Raw genomic sequence first — 23,671 nt, forward strand, 5'->3', positions numbered from 1 at the left:
TGGGTCATGTTTTCTTATCCATTCAGCTATCCTGTGTCTTTTGATTGAGGCATTTAGTCCATTTACATTGAGAGTTATTACTGATAGAAACCTATTCATTTCTTATCTTTGTACCTCTGTCTTTCTTCTTCTCACTCTTTTCCTTCATCTTCTTAAACCAGTCCCTTTAGCATATCTTGTAGTGTTGGTTTGGTGGACACGTATTCTTTTAGCCTTCCTTGGTCTGGGAAACTTCTTATTTCCCCTTCTATTTTAATTGAGAACATTGCTGGGTAGAGCAGTCTTGGTTGTAGGCCCTTGATTTTCATTACTTGAAATGTTTCTTGCCATTCCGTTCTGGCTTGTAGTGTTCTCTTGAGAAGTCAGCTCCCAGCCGTATCAGGGGTCCTTTGTATTTTACTCCTTGTTTCTCCCTTGTTCCCATTAAGATTCTTTCTTTGTCTTTCATATTTCCAATTTTAATGATAATGTGTCTTGGAGTGGGCCTCCTTGGGTCCCTCTTGAATGGGGCCTTTTGTGCTTCCTGGATTCATAAGACCTTTTCTGAAATTGGGGAAATTTTCCATCATTGCTTTTTCAAAGAGGTTCTCTATCCCTTGCTCCTCCTCTTCTCCTTCTGGTATCCCTATTATGTGGATATTATTGCATTTGAGGTTATCCTGTATTTCCCTAAATGCCTCTTCTTTCTTTTTGTGTTTTTTTTTCCATTTCTTGTTCTTTCTGGGAGCTTTATTCTACTTTATCCTCCATCTCACTGATTCAGTCCTCGGCTTCATCTAGCCTGCTTTTGATTCCTTCTACTGTGTTCTTCAATTCAGAAATGGTATTCTTCATATCCTCTTGTGTCTTCTTGACAGTTTCTATGTTCTTTTCCAGGTTGATATAGTTTGCTATAAAATCCTGATAATTTCTCTGCAGTTTTTCATAGTTGTCTTTGAGCTGGCTGAGCTCATTGAACTTCCTTATAGCCATTGTTTTGAATTCAATATCTGATAGTTCCCTTTCCTCTATTTAATTTTGCTCTTTCTGTGGGGAGCCCCTGTTTCCACTCCTTTGGGGGGAACATCTTTTACTTCCCACTTTTGTGCAAGTCTATTATTTATTTATTTATTTATTTATTTATTTATTTATATTTGCTTCTGCTGCAATTGATCCATCTAGATTTCCTGACTTTGTTGATTAAACTTCTATGGTATTAGTTGGGTCTTTTATTTAGTTATTTATTTGTTTATTTTTCTTTACTTTTCTTTCTGGGTCTGCCTATGATAATGTCAGTTTTTGACCTTATCTGACCTTGAGTCATTTGTTTGAGCCTTCCAAGAATCTACTATCTGTTTATGACTCCTGCTTTGGGCAGCTCTGTGACATTTTCAGCCATGGAGCCACTGTTTCTACAGATCACTCTGCACTCTCACGCTGGCTCACTTGAGCAGGCTCCACAGCCAAAGCAGGATGCCCCGCCAGCCGGGTCCGCCTGTGCTCCAGCCTGGGTGGGTGGCGTGCTCCCTCCGCTGGGCACTGGCATACTTGCCCAACCTTACACTCTTGCCGGCAGCCCTTCTTACACCCAGTACTGGTCAGTTTAGAGACTTCTATTGTGTGCTTCCTCCGCTTTTGTCTCTTTCGGGGTGTGGCCCACCCACTCAAAATGGAGACTATGGAAATAGGAAGAAGTCAGCTCCAAGACTCTCTGGTTAATTCTGTCTCCAGTCTCTCCTCAAGGGTCTCTGGGCAGCTCTGTGAGCCCTTTAGTTAGGGATTCACTAGTTCTGCTGACCGTGTTGTAATCATGCACTTTGTGGCTCCTGTGCAGCTTCTGTCTCTTTGGGGGCGTGGCCTGCCCAAGCAAATAGGGACTACCGACTGGGAAGGGACTCTGCTGCAGAGGTCTTAGATAATCTTCCAGTTCTTTCCCCAGTGCCTCAGTCTCCAGTCTCTCCTCAAGGGTCTCTATGCAGCTGTATGTCCCCTTTGCCCAGGGTTCCTCTATTTCTTCCAGCCCATCTGCACTCAGCCCCTAGCCCACACGCACACAAGCTGTGTGCAGAGTGTGCAAAAGGCAGGTTAATTGAGTCTCTTATGCCTGAGCAAGATGGTAGCTGCAGAGTGGGAGTTGAGTTACGTCAGGGGCTCCACTGGCCACCATCTTTGTTCTCTTCACAAAGTTTTCCTCATCAATCTTTCCTCAGGCACCAACCCATTCTCCTGCCGCCTCTACCCAGAGATCAAGGAAGGCAGCTGCTACTGCAAATATTTTTATTGGCCCTTTAAGTGTCTCTTTGCATCTCCAGCCACCTGTCTCTGGCAGAGAGTGCCCCTAAGCTTTTTGTGGTTGCATTTTGTCTGTGTGTTTTCCTAATTTCAGCTGCTGTAGTCTAGGGGGTCCCTGTTTATGGTTAAGATCCTGTTCTTCTCAGGGGGATCCAACTGGCCATTTCAATGTCCCTCTGGTGCTGGTGCCCGTGGGTGACCTGCACACCCTCTTGAGCCTCCACTGTACTTTTTACCCATTGGGATGTGTGAGAGTTGAATTCACTGTCCACAACTCTAAGGCTCCTCTCCCTCTATCGTTCTATTGTTTTCCAGGTGATTTCTCCACTATTTAGTCACAATTCCAGTTTGGTCTTGGGAGGAGGAACACGTGACTTTCTTTTTGTTTTCCATCCCTCTTTCTTTTTCCTCTCCTTCTCTTCACCCAAGTTTTGCTTTTTAAACAATTAATTAGGTGGAGAATCAAGACAGTGGAAGAGTGAGTGGGAGTCACACTGACTTCCTCCCAGGACCAACCTGAAATTACATCTAAATTGTGGAGAAATCACCTGGAACCAACAACTGAACAATAGAGAGAGAGGAGCCTTCTAACTTCAGAGACATAAGAATCAGCTTTAGCACAATCTAACCAGTAAGGAGTGCAGTAGAGACTTGAGAAGGCAGGTGGGGCACCCACGGGTGGCTGCATCAGAAGGATACTGAAACAGCCAGTTGGATACCCTTCAGAAGAGAGGGGTCTGAGCCAGAAGTGGGGATCTCTAGCCCACAGCAACAGAGCCCCCAAAATACACAGAAAACAGCCAGCTGCAAAAAGCAGCAGGTTTGCTCTCTGCCAGAGACAGGAGGCTAGATACATAAAGAATTGTTTAAAGGGTCAATACATACATTTTTACTTGCAGTCATTTACCCTGGCCTCTGACATAGGTGGGGCAGAGTGGGCTAGAGACTCCTGAGAAGACACTGGGGAAGGAGGCATGGGGAGAAAACAGAGAGAGTAGCCAGTGGGATCTGGGTGCTGACTCATCCCCACTGTGGCAGCAGCCATCTTGTCCAGGCAGAGGCCACTCCCCCTGAGAGGCACCAGCATCAAGGGGCCCAATAACCCCACCCCCAGGTGAGATTCCACACCACCCTGTGCTGTCTAAGCTGCCTGCTGAATGCCGAGTGACAGCCACAGACAGTAGATCCCTTTCTAAAGGGGATGCAAAGATGTCTGAAGACATTTGAGGAAAGACTGGAGATAGAAGCTTTGGGGAGAGAACCACAAGAGTAGCTGGTGGGATCCCAGGGCTGACTCCTCCCCTATATGGCTGCAGCTAGAGAAGACCCAATAACCCCACCCCTAGGAGGGACTCTGCTCCACCCCGAGCTGTCTAAGGCGCCCTGCTGAGTGCAGAGTGAATAGATTCAGAGCAGAAGGAGACAGCCACAAACAGTAGATTACTGGAAGTCTCAAACAGACTGTCTAAGGTCAAACAGGGACAATATTTGACATCATCAGAGGCAGATCTAGAAAGTAAGAACAGCGGTCTCCAACCATAGAGGTTCACACCACAAAGTCAGGAAATCAAGACAGATCAACTTAAGAAGCAGAAGCAAAAGAGAAGAGTCTCACAAATAATGGGAAGACAAAGAAATACCCCCCACTCGAAGGGAAAGGAGGAATCCTGAGAAAGAGAACTAAATGAAATAGAGGCAAGTCAACGATCAGATATTGAGTTCCAAACAACGGTTCTAAGGAAGCTCTATGAGCTTAGTGAGCTCAGAGAGAATTACAAAAAATACTCCAGGGAAACTATGAGGAACTTATTGCAGACTACATCAGCATGAAAAAGGACATAGAAACCATCAATCAGAGACAAGAGGAAATGAAGAATACAATTTCTGAATTGAAGAACACAGTAGAAGGAATCAAAAGCAGGCTCCATGAAGCTGAAGACTGAATCAGCAAGCTGGAGGATAAAGTAGAAAAAAGCTCCTGGAAACAGCAAGAAAATTAAAAAAAGACTCTAAAAGAATGAAGAGGCACTCAGGGAAATGCAGGACAACCTGAAACATAATAATGGTCATGTAATAGAGATTCCAGAAGGAGAGGAGGATGAGGAAGTAATAGAGAACCTGTTTGAAAAATTAATGAAGGAAAACTTCCCTAATTAGTGGAGAGAAAAAGTCACACAAGTCCAGGAAGCACAGAGGGTCCCATTCAAGATGAACCCAGTGAGGCCCACTCCAAGACACATCATCATTAAAATGGTAAATATCAAAGAAAAAGTGAGAATCCTAAAGGCAGCAAGGGAGAAAGAGGTAGTAATATATAAGAAAGCCCCATCTGGTGAGCAGCTGACTTCTCAACAGATACACTACAAGCCAGAAGGAAATGGCAAGAAATATTCTATGTAATAAAAAGCAAATGCCTGCAGCAAGACTGCTCTACCCAGCAAGGCTTTCAATCAAATAGAAGGGTAAAGAAGGAGTTTCCCAGACAAAAGAAGGCTAAAAGAATACACCGCCACCAAACCGGCACTGCAAAATATGCTACAGGGACTGCTTTAAGATGAAGTAAAAGTTTCTATGAATACCCAGTTCCTTTCAGAGTTGACAATACTTGATATTACCAATATTTTTAATACACATTAATCTGATTGTGACAACAATGTTATTTTAATCGATCCTTTACTATTTGTTGAAACTAAACCTGTTTTAGTATATTTCTTGCCTTTTTCTATTTTTTTAAAGCTTTAAATGATTTTGGTATTCTTTATCCATTTATTGATTAATGGTTTTTAGACCTTTTTTCCCTATAAAACAAAAGAACAAAAAACATGTCCAATTAACCATGTTTTAGATGTGTTGCAAATACTTTTCTATTCTATTATGTGTCTTTTCACTTTATATATATATATATATATAAAACTATATATATTACTATATAGTTAAATGTTTAATATAGTTATATTGTCAATATTCACTTTATAGCTTCTACGTTTGAATATTTTACTTCAGGTCGTGAAAAATAGTAGTTCTATTTTCTTTTAAACTCTTTAGATTCTACATATTGATTTTTAACTGATCTGAATATTTCTTGTATAATGTGTGAAATAGGGATCTATATTTGTTTTATTTCAAGTAATAGGGACCTATGCACCTTATTTGTTGAATAAGCCTTATTTCCCCCATTGATTTGAAATATCCACTTAACCAATCATATATTACATTGTCAGGCAGATATATACGTTTGTCTCTAGAATGCTCATTATATTTCATTGATCTACTTTATTATTTCTGTGCTGGTGTCATGTTGGTTTAATTGCTGAGGGTTTATAATAGTTTTAATTTTTAAAAATATTTTATAATTAACTTTGACATCTACAAAAATAAATAAGATCAATCTACATTTAAGAAAGAAAGAGAGAGAGAGAGAATTGGAACTCCTACCTTTTAAGACAACATGGATGGAACTGGAGAATATTAAGCTAAGTGAAATAAACCAGTTGATTAAAGAAAAATGCCTTATGATCTCACCTATAAGTGGACTCTATTCAACAAAATAAACTAATGAATAAAATAAACCACAGTCACAGAAACATGGAGCAGACTGAAAGTGACCAGATGGGATGGGAAAAGAGGACAATGGTGGAAAGAAGGGGAAGGGGCTAGACAAAGAGCATGTATGAATGACCCATGGACATGGACAACAGAGTGGGAATTGAATGTGGGAGTAGGGGGGGTAGTATGAGTGGAGGGGGGTAAAGGAGTAAAAATTGAGACAACTCTAATAGAATGAACATGATTTATAAATTTAAAAATACTGTAATAAAAATAATCAGGGATATAAAAAAGTAACAGTTCACAAAGTTTGATAAAACTTTATTAAAAAATGAAAATCACTAAAAAAAGAATTAAAGTATGATATTAAGTGGAAAATGAAAAGGTTCTGCACATCTAAAGTAAACATCAGTAAAATGAAAAGGAAACAAGCCATATGGGAAAATATGTTTGCCAATGATAACTGGAGAAGGGTTTGATATCCAAAATATATAAGGAACTCACATTACTCCACTCCAGGAGGGCAAACAACCTAATTAGAAAATGGACAAATGACTTGAACAGACACATCTCCAAGGAGGACATAGAGAGGGCCCGGACACTTATGAATGGATGCTCAGCATCACTAGCTATGAGAGAAATGCAAATTAAAACCACAATGAAATATAACTTCACACTGTTCAGAATGGCCATCATAAACAAATCCACAAACAATGAGTGCTAGTGAGATTAGGAAGAAAAAGAAACCCTAGTACACTGATGGTGGGAATGCAGACTGGTGCAGCTACTGTGGGAAACAGTATGGAATTTCCTCAGAAAACTAAATATGGAACTGCCTTTTGACCCAGCAATTCCACTGCTGGGATTATAATCTAAGAATCCTGAAACACCAATTGAAAAGAACCTATGCACCCCAATGTTCATAGCAGGACAACTTACAATAGCCATGCACTGATAGCAACCTATGTGCTCATCTGTAAATGAGTGGATCAAAAAACTATCATTCATTTACACAATGCCATACTATACCACAGAAAGAAAGAAGGAACTCCTACCCTTTGCAACAGATGGATTTGGAAGGGCATTATGCTAAGTGCAGTAATCCATTTGTTTAAAGACAAATACCATATGATCTCACCTATAAGTGGATCCTAATGAATGAAACAACAAGCAAGCAAAATATAACTAGAGACACTGAAATAGCGAACAAACTGACAGGGACCAGAAAGGAGGGGTGAGGGGATAACATGTAAAGAAGGGGAAGGGTCATCAAAGAACATATGTGAAGGACATATGGACAACACCAAAGGGTGGTAGGATCAAGGTTGGGAGGTGGGGATCAGAGGGGCATGGTGGGAGGTGGTGCAAAATGGAGACAAGTGTTCTTGAACAACAGTTTAAAAAAGGCTTACAGTTGTATGTGACATATAGAGTGGATGCATATTATTATTTTTAATTATCATATTATTTTTTCAAACTAAAAACTGTAAACCTAATTTTGTCCTATTCTGTATAGAATCACGTCATTCAAAAACAAAAGTAACAATTTTACTTCTTCATTTTCAATGTAGATGCCTTTATTTCTTTCTGTTGACTGATTGTTCTGGCTAGGAATTCCAGTTCTTTACTGAATAATAGTGGTGAGAATGAGCATCCTTTTCTTATTTCTGATCTTAGAGGGAAAGTTATCAATTTCTTACCATTGAATATGATATTAGGTGAGCGTTTATCTTTTGTAGGCTTTATTATATTGTGGCACTTTCCTTCTATACCCATTTTATTGAATGCTTTACTCTTTTGAATGTTGAATCTTCTCAAATTCTTTTTCTGCATCTATTTATATGATATGATTTTTATCTTATATTTTGTTAATGTTTATATCACATTGATTGACTTGTATATGTTAAACTATTTTTGTGCCACTGGAATGAACCCCAGTTGATCATATCTTTTCAATGTATTGTTATATATAATTTGCTAATATTTTGTTTAGTATTTTTGCATACCTATATTCACCAGAGAAATTGGTCTGTGCGTACGTGCGTGCATGTGTGTGTGTGTGTGTTATCCTTGCCAGGTTTTGGTATCTGGGTAATGTTGGTTTCATAAAATGAATTAGAAAATATTCCCTCTGCAATTTTATGGGAGAGTTTGAGAATAGTTATTACATCTTCCTTGACTATTTCATAGATCTAACTAGAGAAGCCATCTGGACTTGAACAGGGATGTTTTTGATAATTGGTTCAATTTCCTCACTGTTTATCAATTTATTACATTTTTCAATTCTTCATGATTAACTTAGGAAGACTATATATTTCTAAGAACCTAACCATTTCTTCTAGGTTATCAAAGTCTGTGGCTTACAGCCTTTTAGAGTATTTTTGTATAGTCCTTTGTATTTCTATTGTGTCCATTGTAGTTTCTTCTCTTCATTTCTGATTTTGTTTGTCTTCTTTTTTTCTTTCTAAGTTTAGCCAGAACATTGTCAGTTTTATTAATCTTTTCACAAACGAGCTCTTTGTTTCATTATTTTTTCTGTTGTTTTTCTGTTCTCTATTTCATTTAATTTTACTTTCATTTTTATTATTTTCTTCATTCTACTGACTTTTGGCTTAGTTTGTTCTTTTTTTTTTTCTAGTTCTTTAATGTGAAATGCTGGCTGGTTTATTTGAGATTATCTTTATTTTACACTTCACAATTTTTTTATAATTGAAAGCTTAATATTCATTTAGCTTTCAATTTACAGCTCTATAAGGGGAGAAATTTATAGTAAAAAAGTAAAATGTAATTTTCTTTCTCATTCTGAAAGATTCTGCTTTGCAACAGAGATAGCAAAACACACATGCATGTGCACACACATGCAAACCCCAAAAGTACTATCTTTGAAGGTAAGAAATACCTAATTTAATGTTTTTAGAAATGATATGGGCTAGAAAGAAAAGGTGACGACACCTGAAAATAATTTTATTTTTGTTTAACCTTAAGCTTGTCATTTGCTTCTTTCCATAAACAGCTTTATCTTGTTTGACACCCAGTTACACTCATATTGGAAACTTAGTAAAAACTGCTTAGTGATTCCATCTGGAAGTTATAACCATACAACTAAGATGTTATGAATAAAAGCCTATCTTTTTGCCAGATAAACTTTAGGAACTCTTATTACCTCTTCTTTTACAGATGCTCTCTCTATCCTGGTGTAGCTTAATTAAGGGCCACAAAGCTAACTTCCTCAAATGAGACAACATTTTATGTTTCCCAATTACCACTGTGTAAATAAGAAATCTTCCTTTCAAATACAAAATCAAGTTCCTCAACTGTACAATGAATTGTAGTTTAATGGTTTTTCTCCTACTACTTCACTTTAAACAGTAACTTACACATTTGTTTAAGTAATAATACATTTCTTTCTGGTTTCTTCAGAATAGGAAAAAAAATCAAATGTGTTAAGAGATACTACTAAAAATATTTCACCTATCAAATATATGGCCTGTGCATTGAAACATACAGGAATTTTTCCAATTAATTTTCAAATCTTACAGAGCCTTTATTTTATAAAATACCATCTTTGAAATAATTTGAGTGAATAACAAAAACTGATTAATAAGTCCCTATTACCGTAATCATCAGTTTTAACAAGTCTCCTAAATATGTTCTTTGTCAGTTTTCTTGATTATTAGATGTCAATAATATGGAAATATTTTTGATATAACAGAACGTTTAATTACATCAATTTCCTTTCAACACACAAGTAATTTGATGATGATTATATTGGCCATTTCCATTGGTTGACAGGAGGCTCTTCCACTAAAAGCTCCCATGGTTTTCGTTGTATCACTTTTCTTGCTAGTCTGAGTTCATTTTCAGCCTGAAGAATCACCTTTTCTATTTGGCTGCCCTGAAGTCAGTGTTCTAATCTTTTAACATCTGGTTCCACTTCAACCATATCCAGCTTCTTATTTGTAATCTGTTCTGTGTACTTTCTATATGATGCATTTTTAAGGATTTGCTCAAAAACAGCAATAATTTTTGTGTACAATATTCTTAGCCTCTCATGCAGACTCATATACTGCCAACCCCACAAGGCCAGGAGTCTTCTTTAGCATGCCTGCCATGACACTGCCCACCTTCTTTTTTTTGAGGTAGGTTTGTAATGTTATAAACTTCCCTTATACATTGCTTTTGCTGCACCCCTCAAATTTTGATATGTCATATTATCATTCTCATTTACTTGTATATTTTTTAATTTATTTGTGTTTTTGGCCCCAATCATTATTCAGTATCATGTTGTTTAATTTCCATATATTTGTGGTCTTTCCAGGTTTTTGTTGCAGTAGTTTTCCTGTTCTAAAAGCATTGTGGTTGGAGAATATTTTTGGTGTGACTTTAATCTTCTTAAATTTGTTGAGACTAGTTTTGTTCCCCATTGTATGGTCTATTCTTGAGACTGTCCAATGTGCAGTAATGAATAATGTATACTCTGGCATTCTGCAGTGAAAAGCTCAGTAAATACTGATTATGTCCATTGAACTGATGCATTAAGGCCAACATGTCCTTAGTGATTTTCTGTTTGGATGATTTATTTATTGCTTTCAATTCGGCATTTAAGTCCCTTAATATATTGTAATTTTGTTGACTTCTCCTATTAATTCTGTTTGTAATTGCTTGATATGTTTTGGTGTCCCCAGGTAGGGGGTGTGTGTGTGTGTGTGTGTGTTTAAATGTATATGGGTGTGTATATATATATATAGTATATATATAGTATTATGTCTTTTTGATGTATTGTCCCCTTTATCATTATAAAATGCCCATCACTGTCTAATGTTACATTTTTTTATCTTGAAACCTATTTTGTCTGATATAACTACAGTTATACCCACTTTTCTCTGGATTACATTTTCTTGTAGTATCACCTTCTATACTTTCACTTTGAGTCTCTGTCTTTGTAGTGTTTCCTGAAGACATTACATATTTGGGTCTTTTTTTTTAATCCATCCAGCTACTCCATGGCTTTTAATTGGTGAATTCAGTCCTTTTACATTTAGGGTGAATATTTATACATGAGGGTTTCCTACAGTCATTTTATCTTTTGTTTTCTGGTTGCTCTTTATCACTATCATTTTTTCTTCCTTGTGTTTCTGTCTGCTATTTCAGTTTGGTTGTATTTATGACTTTTTCCTTCTCCACTGCCCCTTTTTAATGTTATGTGTCTCAGCTCTAGATTTTTATTTTGTGGTGATCATTATGTTTATGCAAAAAAATTTCATATGTTTAATAGTCCTTTCCTTTGCATTGCATTTTATTTCCTTTGACCTGTGCAGGTTGTCCTTATACTGCTCGCTTCTTATGTTTTGTTGTCACAAATTATCCTTTTTTCTGCTGTACATTCATTTTCAAATTGTAGTGCTATTGCCTTTTTAAAAAATACCTTTACCTTCTTTAACAAAAGTTGAAATTCCTGCTTCTGTTTTCCAAATAGAAGAGCTTCTTTCACTACTTCTTGTGATGCAAGCCTTGCAGCAGTAATTCTCTCAGCTTTTGTTTATCTGCAACAGTCTTTATTTCTTCTTCACATTTAAAGGATAACTTTACTGGATATATATATATTTTTTTATTCTTGTTCAAGTACAGTTGTCCCAATTTTCCCACCATCACTTTCTTATGCCCCACCCACCTTCATCTCCCACCCTCAATCTGGTGATTTCTGTGTTTCAACATTTTGAATATTTGATTCCACTGTCTTCTAGCTTGTAGTCTTTCTGCTAAAAAATTTGGTGATACTCTAATGGGGTTTGCTTTTTAAGATACCATCCTCTTTTCCATTGCTGACTTGATAATTCTGTCTTTGTCATTAATTTTAGACAGCTTTAATATAATATGTCTTGCAGAAGGTTTTTATGGGTTGAGGTAACAACGTGTTCTATTTGTTTCTTCAATTTGAGATTCCAGTTATTTCTATAGGTTTGGGAATTTCTCATTGATTATTTGTTTGCATAAATTCTCTGTTTCTTCCTTCCTTCCTTTCTTTCTTCCTTCCTTCCTTCCTTCTTTCTTTTTTCTTTCTTTCTTTTCTTTCTTTTTTCTTTCTTTTCTTTTTCTTTCTTTCTTTCTTTCTTTCTTTCTTTTTCTTTCTTTCCTTCCTTCTTTCTTTCTTTCCTTCCTTCTTTCTTTCTTTTTCTTTCTTTCCTTCCTTCTTTCTTTCTTTTTCTTTCTTTCCTTCCTTCTTTCTTTCTTTTTCTTTCTTTCCTTCCTTCTTTCTTTCTTTCCTTCTTTCTTCTTCCTTTCTTCCTTTCTTCTCCTTCCACTTTACCTACTATTCTTATATTGCTCTTTTTAATGGAGTCAGATGTTTCTTGAGGAGTTACCTTACTTTTTTCTTTCTTTCAATTTTTTGTCTTCCTCCACTTGGCTCACTTCTTGATTTCTATCTTCAATATCATTAAATCTGTCCTCTATTTTGTCTGCTCAATTTCCAAGGCTTGTTAGTTTATTCTTCATCTCATTTCCTGAGTAATTCAGATCCAGAATTTCTGTTTGGTTATTTTTTACAGAATCAATCTTTTTGTTAAATTTCTGCCTTTGTTTGTTGACTACTTTTCTGAGTTCTTTGTACATCCTTGAGTTTTTTCATAACTGCAATCTTGAATTCTCTGCCATTTAAATCAACCTGTCACATCTTTAAGTTTATTTTATGGAAACTTTTAATTTTCTTCTTCAATTCTCTTGCTATCTTGCTTATTCATCATGTTAGAGGAGATATTTCTCTGCCTTGACATTTGTGAAAATGAAATTCTCTTTTTCACTTTTTTAAATATTTGACTTAACATTTTAGCAAGTTGATAAGAGGAAGCCTTTCTTTTGTTTTCCAGGAGGTGGTGCTGAAGTACAAGTTTTGTTTTCTCTTACCGGTCTACAAACATTTCTGAGTCTTTATAGGATGGTGTCACTTCAGTCATGGGAAATGCCTCGTACCTTGAGGAGACCTCTTCTTTGTGACCCAGCTGTCTTAGTCTCAGGACACCACCCCCATGGTAGGATGTTGCAGCCTATGAACCTCCAGGCCTGTGTGTTCCCAACACTGCATTTCCGCAGTCAGAAGCTGTCAGACATGCTGCTCTATTGGAGGTGTTTCTGCTGCCTATACCAAGCTCTGCCTATGTGGGTGGGGAATCAGTGATGACGGGCCAAAAACAAGTTCTGGGAATCAAGATGGCAGAGCAATGAGTGGAAGTCACACTGACCTCTTCCCAGGACCAACCTGGAATTACAACTAAATTGTGGAGAAATCACCTGGAACACAAAAGTGAACAATAACGAGAGAGGAGCCTTGTAACTTCAGAGACAGAAGAAATGGCTTTAGCCCAATCTAATGGGTAAGGAGTGCAGTAGAGACTCGAGAAGAGGGATGGGGCACCCACAGGCAGCAGCACCAGAAGGATATCGAAATGGCCAGTTGGATTCCCCTGAGAAGAGCGGGATGTAAACCAAAAGTGAGGATCTCTAGTCCACACCACCAGAGCCCAAAAAGTACATAGAAAACAGCCAGCTGTGAAAAGCAGAAGGGTTGCTCTCTGCCTGAGACAGGTGGCTAGAGATGCAAAGAACAGTTTAAAAGACCAATGCATGAATTTTTATTTGCAGCCACTTACTCTGGTCTTTCGCAAAGGCGCGGCAGAGTGGGCTAGAGACGCCTGAGAAGACACTGGGGAAGGGGGCTTTAGGGGGACAACGGAGAGAGTAGATGAGGGGATCCCAGGGCAGACTCCTCCCCCATACAGCAGAAGCTAGAGAGGACCCAACGACCTCGCCCACAGGAGGGACTCCGCCCAGCCCTGAGCTGTCTAGGTTGCCCTGCTGAGTGCAGAGTGACTAGATTAACAGCTGAAGGAAACAGCCACAAACAGTAGATTACTGGAAGTCTCAAACAGACTGTCTAAGGTCAAACAGGGACAATATTTGACATCATCAGAGGCAGATCTAGAAAGTAAGGACAGCGGTCTCCAACCATAGAGGTTCACACCACAAAGTCAGGAAATCAAGACAGATCAACTTAAGAAGCAGAAGCAAAAGAGAAGAGTCTCACAAATAATGGGAAGACAAAGAAATACCCCCCACTCGAAGGGAAAGGAGGAATCCTGAGAAAGAGAACTAAATGAAATAGAGGCAAGTCAACGATCAGATATTGAGTTCCAAACAACGGTTCTAAGGAAGCTCTATGAGCTTAGTGAGCTCAGAGAGAATTACAAAAAATACTCCAGGGAAACTATGAGGAACTTATTGCAGACTACATCAGCATGAAAAAGGACATAGAAACCATCAATCAGAGACAAGAGGAAATGAAGAATACAATTTCTGAATTGAAGAACACAGTTAAAGGAATCCAAAGCAGGCTAGATGAAGCCGAGGACCAAATCAGTGAGCTGGAGGATAAAGTAGAAAAAAGCTCCTAGAAAGAGCAAGAAAATGAAAAAAGACTCTAAAAGAATGAAGAGGCACTCAGGGAAATGCAGGACAACCTGGAACGTAATAATATCCGTGTAATAGGGAAACCAGGAGGAGAAGATGAGGAAGAGAAAGAGAACCTGTTTGAAAAAGTAATGATGGAAAACTTCCTTAATTAGAGGAGAGAAAAAGTGACAAAAGACAGGAAGCAGAGAGGGTCTCATTCATGAGAAACCCAATGAGGCCCACTCCAAGACACATAATGAAAATCACAAATAACAAAGACAAACAAAGAATCCTAAAGGCAGCAAGGGAGAAATGTAGATACAAGGGAGCCCCGATATGGCTTGCAGCTGACTTCTCCACAGATACACTACAAGCCAGAAGGGAATGGCAAGAAATATTCTAGGTAATTGAAAACCAAAACCCTGCAACTAAGACTGGCCAACCCAGCAAGGCTCTCAATTCAAATGGAAGGTGAAATAAGGAGTTTCTCAGACAAAAGGCTAAAAGAATATACCTCCATCAAACCAGCACTGAAAAATATGCTAAAGGGACTGCTTTACGTTGCAGAAAAAGTGTCTGTGAATACCCAGTCCCTTTCAGAGTTGCCAATACTTGATATTACCAATATTTTTAACACTTGTTATTCTGATTTTGACAATGATGTTATTTTAATCATTCTTTTACTATTTGTTGAAGCTAAACCTATTTTAGTATATTTCTTTCCTATTTCTATTATTTTTTTTTAAAAGCTTTAAATGACTTTTTGGTATTCTTTATCCATTTATTGATTAACAGTTTGTAGAACTTTTTTGCCTAAAGAAAACAAACAAAAACAGCCTATTAACCATGTTTTAGATGAGTTGCAAATACTTTTCTATTCCTTGTCTTTTAACTTTTTTTATATGTATATTACTATATAGTAAAATGTTTAGTATAGTCATATTGTCAATATTTACTGTATAGCTTCTGGGTTTGAATATTTTACTTCAGGTCATGAAAAATATTAGTTCTATTTTCTTTTAAACTCCTTAGATTCTACATATTGATTTTTAACTCACCTGAATATTTCTTGTATAATGTGTGAAATAGGGTTCTATATTTGTTTTATCTCAAGTAAAACAGGCACCTTATTTGTTGAATAAGCCTTATTTTACTCATTGATTTGAAATATCAACTTAATCATATATTACATTGTTAGATACATATGTTGGTCTCTAGAATGCTCATTATATTTCATTGACCTACTTAATTATTTCTGTGCAGATGTCATGTTGGTTTAATTCCTGAGACTTTATAATGGTTTTAACTTTTTAAAATATTTTATAATTAACTTTGACATCTACAAAAATAAATAAAATCAATCTGAATTTAAGAAAGAAAAATAGAAAGCAGGTTCTTATGTCTCTGTTCTTTCCAGTGCATTCAACAATAAGTACAGATTACTAAGGATGGGAAGTTGTTTCTACCCTTTTGCAGTCTGCTGAGTGACAATTTTACTGTTGGATGAGCCACAGAAGAATGGGGTGGGGGGCATATTCCTGTGCCTCTGGCTTATTTTGTATAGCAATTGTAGTGTGTGGAATGACACTGTTCTTCACTTCTCTGGCCCTGTTCCAGGGCTCATCTCCAATATAGATGAGACACCCAGGTCTGATTGCTGCTTCTGTCATTCCAGTTTGTGCAGTAGAGGTTGTATCCCAAACTTCCATTGCTTGTGTCTTCTAGTATCACAGTGGAACTAGACTGCATCTTCAACTCTGTCATTTCCCCATTCCTTCTCCTCTTATTGCTCCTCTGTGCCCACATTCAGTTATCTAAATGCATGAATCCCTCAGGTTTCTTGGAGTGTTGAGCAGGGAATCCTTCATTGAAGTATAGCTATCCAACTTGTTGTAATTCAAAAGAGAGAGACCTGGACTTCCTCTCACACCATCATGCAGCTGAAGTCATTCCAGATGAACTTTTGGAAATATTTTTTTGCAAATCTGTGGCTAACCTATTTCTTTTTATGTTTTTTTAAATGTTATTTATTTATTTTTAGTTAAATTTATTGGGATAACATTGGTTAACATGATTATATAGATTTCAAGTGTAAAAATCTATGATACGTTATCTGTATATTGCACTGGGTGCCCATCATCCAAAGTCAAATCTTTTTTCATCACCATATGTTTTACGCCTTTTATCCTTAACTACATACCTTCCCTCTTGTAACCACCATAATGTTGTCTGTGTCTATGAATATTTGTTGTTTGTTCACTTGTTTCTTTCAGTTTTATATCCCACATATGTGTGAAATCATATGGTTTCTATTTTTTCCTGCCTGACTTATTTTGTTTAGCATGATTTTCTCAAGATCCAACCATGTTTTCATAAATAACAGTATTTTATCTTCTCTTATGACTGAGTAGTACTCCACTGCATATATGTACCACATCTCATATCTAATCATCTATCAAAGGTATTCATATTGGAAAGGAGGAAACATAGCTCTCATTCTTTGCAGATGACATGATAGTGTACATAGAAAATCCTGTAGATTCCACCAAAAAACTACTCAATCTAATAAGTGATTTTGACAAAATAGCAGAACACAAAGTCAGCAATCAGAAATCAAAGACATTTTTGTTACACCAACAATTAAATATAAACAGAAATCTGGTGAAAAATCCTATTTGCTATAGCAAATAGAAAAATAAAGGACCTAGTAATAAACATAACCAAGGAGGTAAAAGACCTGTACTTAGAAAACTACACAACACAGAAGAAAAAAAACAATGAAGACACAAATAAATGGAAACGTATACTGTGTTCAAGGATTGGAATAATAAACATTATCAAAATGTCCATACTTCCCAAAGCAATTTATACATTCAATGCAATCCCTATTAAAATACCAATGACATATTTCACATATATAGAAAAAACATTTCAAAAATATATATGGGACCTCAAGTATGCTTCAATAGCCTCAGAAATTTTGAGAAAGAAAAAAAAAGTAGGAAGGACCACAAAACTTGATATCAAACTATATTACAAGGCTACTGTAATCAAAACAGCCTGGGACTGGCATAGGAACAGACACATAGATCAATGGAACAGAATAGAAAGCCCCAGAATAAACTCATGACTATGGTCAAGTAACATTCAGAAGCGTAAAATGGAGTAAAAATGGCCTCTTCAACAAATGGTGTTGGGAGACCTGACAGCTACATGCAAAAAATTCAAATTTGACCACCAAGTGACACTTTACACAAAAATAAACTCAAGATGGATAAAAGACTTAAATGTAAGTTGTGACACCATAAATGTCCTAGAGGAGAATATAGGCAGGAAACTGTCAGATATCCCACACAGCAATATTTTCACCGATATGTCCTCTAGAGCAAAGGACATAAAGGTAAGAATAAAAAAAATAGGAATTCATCAAAATAAGAAGCTTCTGCACGGCTAATGAAAACATCAGCAAAATGAAAAGGGAAGCAACCATATGGGAAAATATCTTTACCAATGATACCTCAGACAGAGGTTTGGTCTCTAAAATACATAAAGACCTCACATGACTTTACTCCAAGAAAGGAAATAACCCAATTAAAAAAATGAACAAAGGACTTGTACAGATATTTCTCCATAAGCATATGAAAGGGTGCTGAACATCACTAGCCATCAGAGATACAAATTAAACCACAATTAAATATAACTTCACACAGATCATAATGGCCATCATAAACAAATCAATAAACAACAAGCGCTAGTGAGGTTGTGGAACAAAAGGAACCTTAGTACACTGTTGGTGAGAATGCAGACTGGTGCAGCCACTGTTGAAAACAGTATGGAATTTCCTCAGAAAACTAAAAATGGAACTTCCTTTTGACCCAGCAATTCCAATGCTTGGATTATAACTTAAAAATCCTAAAACATAAATTCAAAGGAACCTAAGCATAATGTTCATAGCAGCACAATTTACAATAGCCAAATGCTGGAAGCAATCTAATTGCCCATCAGTGAATGAGTGGATCAAAAGCACATGATACATTTACACTTTGGAATACTACACAGCGGAAAGAAAGAAAAAACTCCTACCTTTCATGGCAGCATGGAAGGAACTGGAGAGCTTTATACTAAGTGAAATAAGCCAGGCAATTAAAGACAAGTACAATATGATTTCACCTACAAGTGGAACCCAATCAACAAAACAAACAAGCAAGCAAAATATAAGCAGAGACATTGAAATAGAGAACAAACTGACAGTGACCAGAGAGGATGGGGCAGGAGGATAATGGGTGAAAGAGTTGAAGGGCCAAGTCAAGGAACATGTGTAAAGGACCCATGTACAAAGACAATGGGGGAGGATGGACTGTGGAAGGTGGTGGTTGGGTAAGGTAGTGAAGAGTAATGGGAGAAAAATAGGGACAACTGTAAGTGAACAACAACAAAAAATGAAAAAAAGATTATTTGTCTTTGAATTTTACCACTTTAATTATGATGTGCCTTAGAGTGGGCCTCTTTGGGCTCATTTTGTTTGGGACCCTATGTGCTTCCTGCACTTTCATGGTTTTTCTCTTCTCCAAGTTAAGGAAGTTTTCTGTCATTGTTTTTTCAAACAAATTTTCTATCCCTTTTTTCTCCTTCTGGTATTCCTATGTTGGGAATGTTGTTACATTTCATGTTGTGCTGAAGTCCCCAAGACTACTCTAGCCAGCAAGCCTCTCAATTAAAATGAAAGTTGAAGTAAGGAGTTTCCAAGACAAAAGAAAGCTAAAGGAACCCACTTCCACTAACCTAGCACTACAAGATATACTAAAAGGACAGTTTTATGAAGATGAAGAAAGAGTGAGAGTGGGTCACAGGTACAAATGGAAGAAATGAACAAGTACCTATCAATAATAAGTTTAAATAAAAATGGATTAAATGCCCCAAGCAGAAAACATAGGATAGCTGTGTGGATAAGAAAATATGACCCACATATATGCTGCCTACAAGAGACTCACCTCAGAGCAAAGGACCTACACAGACTGAAGGTAAATGGATGGAAAAAATAGTAGTCCTAGCAAATGTACAGGAAAAAAAGGAGGGGTAACAATACTTATATCTGAAAAAATAGATTTGAAATCAAAGGCCATAGAAAGACACCAAGAAGAACACTTTATAATACTCAGAGGAAGAATCCACAAGAAAACATAAACATTGTAAACCTATATGCACCCAACATAGGAGAACCCCAATATAGAAGGAAAAGCTTGGGGGACATCAAGAAAGATATAGACACTGATAGTAGGAGATTTTAACACCCTATTGTCAAAAATGGATAGATCTTCCAAACAAACCATAAACAAGGATATTGTGGAATTGAATGACTCATTAGATCAAATTGACTTAACTGACATATATAGAACCTTTCATCCCCCAAAAGCAAAATACATATTCTTTTCAAATGCACACAGAATATTTGGATAGTCCACATGATAAGACATAATACAAGATTCAAAAAATTCAGAAAAATCAAAATCATACCAAACATTTTCTCACACCACAAGGGATTGAAACTAGAAAACAACCCCAAGAAAATAACTCAAAAACACTCATAGTAATGGACAATGAATAATATGGTATTAAACAATGAATGGGTCAATAGTGAGATCAAATTAGAATTCAAAAAGTTTCTGGAAACAAAAGAAAATAAATACACAAGAGTCCAAAAAACTATGGGAAATGACAAAGGCAGCCCTGAGAGGGAAGTTTATAGCAAGACAGGCCTTCCTAAGAAAAGATAGAAACATTTCAAATAAATGACCTAACCCTCCAGGTTCAAGAATTGGAGAAAGAAAACAAACAAAGCCCAGAGCAAGTAGAAGAAAGGAAATAAGATCAGAGCAGAATTGAATGACATAGAGACTAAAAGAACAATTAACAGGATGAACCAATCCAGGAGCTAGTTCTTTGAAAAGATAAACAAAACTGACAAACTTTTAAGCAGACTCATCAAGAAAAAAAAAGAGCGAGGACCAAATAAATAACATCTGAAATGAAAGAGGAGAAATAACAACTGAGACCACAGATATGCAAAGGATGTAAGAAATTACTATGAACAATTTTATGCCCAGAAATTTGAAAACCTCAATGATATTGACAAATTTCTAGAAAAATATAACTTTCCAGTGCTGAATGAAGATGGAGCAGAAACCTGGAACAGACTCATAACGGCTGGTGAAATTGAACCATAATCAAAAAACTCTCAGCACACAAAAGACCTGGACCAGATGGTTTCAGAGGAGAATTTTACAAAACATTTAAGGAAGAGCTAACCCTGTCCTTTTCTGACTATTCCAAAAATCTAAGAAGAGGGAAGACTCCCAAACTCTTTTTATGAGGTCAGGATCATCCTAATCCTCAAACCAGATAAAGATACAACAAAGAAAGAAAACTACAGGAACTAGAGAGCATTATGCTAAGCGAAATAAGCCAGGAGACGAAAGACAAATATCACATGATCTCACCTGTAAGCAGAACCTAACCATCAATACAAAGCTGCAAGGACAATAAGACCAGCAACACTGAAAGGAAAAGAAACCAACAGAGACAAGAGGAATGGAGGGAGAGGGGGGGACAGGGGAAAAAGAAGGGAATGGGAGGGTCGGGGAACATGTAGCAAGGTCTCATGGACAAAAACAAAGGGGAAGGATTGAGGGAGGGGGCAAGGGAAGGTGGTGGGGGGAAGGCAGAGACAAATGTATCTGAAAAATAAAGAAAATAAATTTAAAAAAAGAAAGAAAGAAAACTACAGGCCAATATCGCTGATGAACATAGATGCTAAAATCTTAAATAAAATACTGGAAAACTGCATCTAGCACTACATTAAAAAGATTATAAACCATGATCAAGTGGGATTCATCCCAGGGATGCAAGGGTATTTCAATATTTGCAAATAAGTAAACACAGTACATCACAAAAACAAAAGACAAGACAAAAACCACATGATCATCTCAATAGATAAGGAAAATCATTTGATAAGGTACAGCACCCATTCATGATAAAAACACTAAGCAAACTGGGAATAAAGGAGGCATGCCTCAACATAATAAAGGTCATATATTGAAACTGACAGCCAACTTGTTGGGACACACCCGGTCTAGTTTCAGAAGCTGTAACCCTGCCGACATGCTGGAGGGTCCCAAGGCTGCAGATAATCAGGAGGCCTTGGAGAAACAGGCTCCTGAGGAGACTTGGCCTGTACCCCCTTGCTCCTCCAGGCTATGCCCCTGCCTTTCTGCTTTTCCATGGCTAGTCCATTAGCCCATGATGGGTAAGAGACCTCACACTGAGGTTTTCAACCTAAGACAGGCATTGGCCCAATTTTGGCAGCAAATCAGAAATTGGGGGACATGGAGAAAAGGTGAAAAGGCCCCCACACCCCTTGGCTTGGCTTGGACATGGCCAGAGTCCTCATTGTAGCTGAGAAGCAGTCTCCTTATCTCTTGGTGATTCCTTCCCCCGCCTGACTCAGGCTTGAAACAATGCGGGGGGGAAAAAATAGTCCTAAATCAGATCTGGCGGATCCCAGGTAATCAGGCCTGAAAATAAATCCTATAGAGTGTGCTCCTCCCTCAAATCTCTGGTCAGCTCATGCTGTGAAGGACATTCACATTATTTACATCCCTTTCCTTGTCAAGACATTTGCTTTATTTACACCTTTTACCCTATATCTTTAAGACACCTTTAAGTCTACTTCCCCCTTATCGATAGTCTCTGTTTATTTATTTTTTTTAAGTTTCAGGAAAACATTTATTTTCAAAAAACCATGCTGGCTTTGCTTACTACATAATGAGAAATGTAAAATTTACTATGGTTTTCTTATTTCTGAGGCTGTCAGAAAACTAAATTAAATTTTCTTTTCTCTTTTTCTATTTTTTCAGGATTTATTTATTTATTTATTTTTTTTTTTCAAATACATTTGTCTCTGCCTACCCCCCACCACTTTCCCTTGCCCCCTCCCTCCTTCCCTCCCTCAGCTCTTCCCCTTTGGTTTTGTCCATGAGTCCTTGCTATATGTTCCTTGACTTTCCCCTTCCCTTCCTTTTCCCGGCCCCCCTCCCTCCTTCCCTCTTGTCTCTGTTGATTTCTTTTCCTTTCAGTGTTGCTGGTCTTATTTTCCTTGCATCTTTGTGTTGTTGGTTAGGTTCCACTTATAGGTGAGATCATATGGTATTTTGTCTTTCGCCCCCCTGGCTTATTTTGCTTAGCATAATGCTCTCGAGTTCCATCCATGCTGTCGTAAACAGATCAACAAACAACAGGTGCTGGCGAGGCTATGGAGAAAAGGGAACACTAGTACACTGTTTGTGAGAACGCAGACTGGTGCAGCCATTGTGGAAAGCAGTGTGGAATTTCCTCAAAAAGCTGAAAATGGAACTGCCTTTTGATCCAGTGATTCCCCTGCTGGGACTATACCCTAAGAATCCCAAAACGCCAATTCAAAAGAACCTATGCACCCCAATGTTCATAGCAGCACAATTTACAATAGCCAAGTGTTCGATAGTCTCTATTGTTGATTCTTGTTCCCTCTCAGACCCATGTAAATCACTGATTTCCTGTCACTCGTTTTCCTAAAGGTATCTATTATCTGTGAAACTTATCTTACAAATGTAATGAGTACATGTATGTTTTCCTGTTATACCCCACTGATAAGATTTTCAATAAAAGCCTTGGAAGAAGGGCCAATGGGGCCTTTCACATTAGGGGAATGTGCCACGGCCTTCTCTGGTAGAAGAGAAGTGCTCCTGTCTGCTCTCCCGGCAAACAGAGAAGTGTTTGTACATTTGTGTTTGTCCGCTTCATCCTTGACGACCCCGGGACGGGCTCTGCAGGTTTCAGAGCCCAGCTCCCACATCAGCTGGCCCCAGGTTTCCCTCAGGTTTCAGGGACTGCTGTGCTCTCTGCGGCGCTCCCCTGCAGTGGCGTGTCCCCTATAGCTGGCCACGCAGGTTCAACACCAACCTTATGCTTAATGGAAAAAGATTAAAGCTTTCACACTAAAGTCAGTAAAAAGACTAGGATGTCCGCTTTCACCACTTCTATTCAACATAGCACTGGAAGTCCTAACCACAGCAATCAGACAAGGAAAATAAATAAAAGGCATCCAAATTGGAAAGAAGGATGTAAAACTATCATTGTTTGCAGATGACATGATAATGTACATGGAACACCCCATAGACTCCACCAAAAATCTACTGTACCTCATAAGTGAATTTGGCAAAACAGCATGATACAAAATCAATATTCAGAAATCAAAGACATATTTGTACACCAACAATGAAATAGCAGAAGCAGAAATCAGGAAAAAAAATACAATTTGCTATAGCAACAAGAAAATTAAGTACCTAAGAATAAGCTTAACCTAGGAGTAAAAGAC

At 37.6% G+C, this 23,671-nt stretch overlaps 1 pseudogene; it reads right to left on the minus strand.

Moving 5' to 3' along the window:
* Positions 1-9,580: 9,580 nt before the first annotated feature.
* Positions 9,581-9,964, minus strand: LOC129081064 (NADH dehydrogenase [ubiquinone] 1 alpha subcomplex subunit 5-like; annotated as a pseudogene).
* Positions 9,965-23,671: the final 13,707 nt, after the last annotated feature.

This window comes from Pteronotus mesoamericanus, unplaced genomic scaffold (assembly GCF_021234165.1).
Source record: "Pteronotus mesoamericanus isolate MK-2021 breed Mesoamerican mustached bat unplaced genomic scaffold, CSHL_Meso_final contig_94, whole genome shotgun sequence".
Taxonomy (NCBI): domain Eukaryota; kingdom Metazoa; phylum Chordata; class Mammalia; order Chiroptera; family Mormoopidae; genus Pteronotus; species Pteronotus mesoamericanus.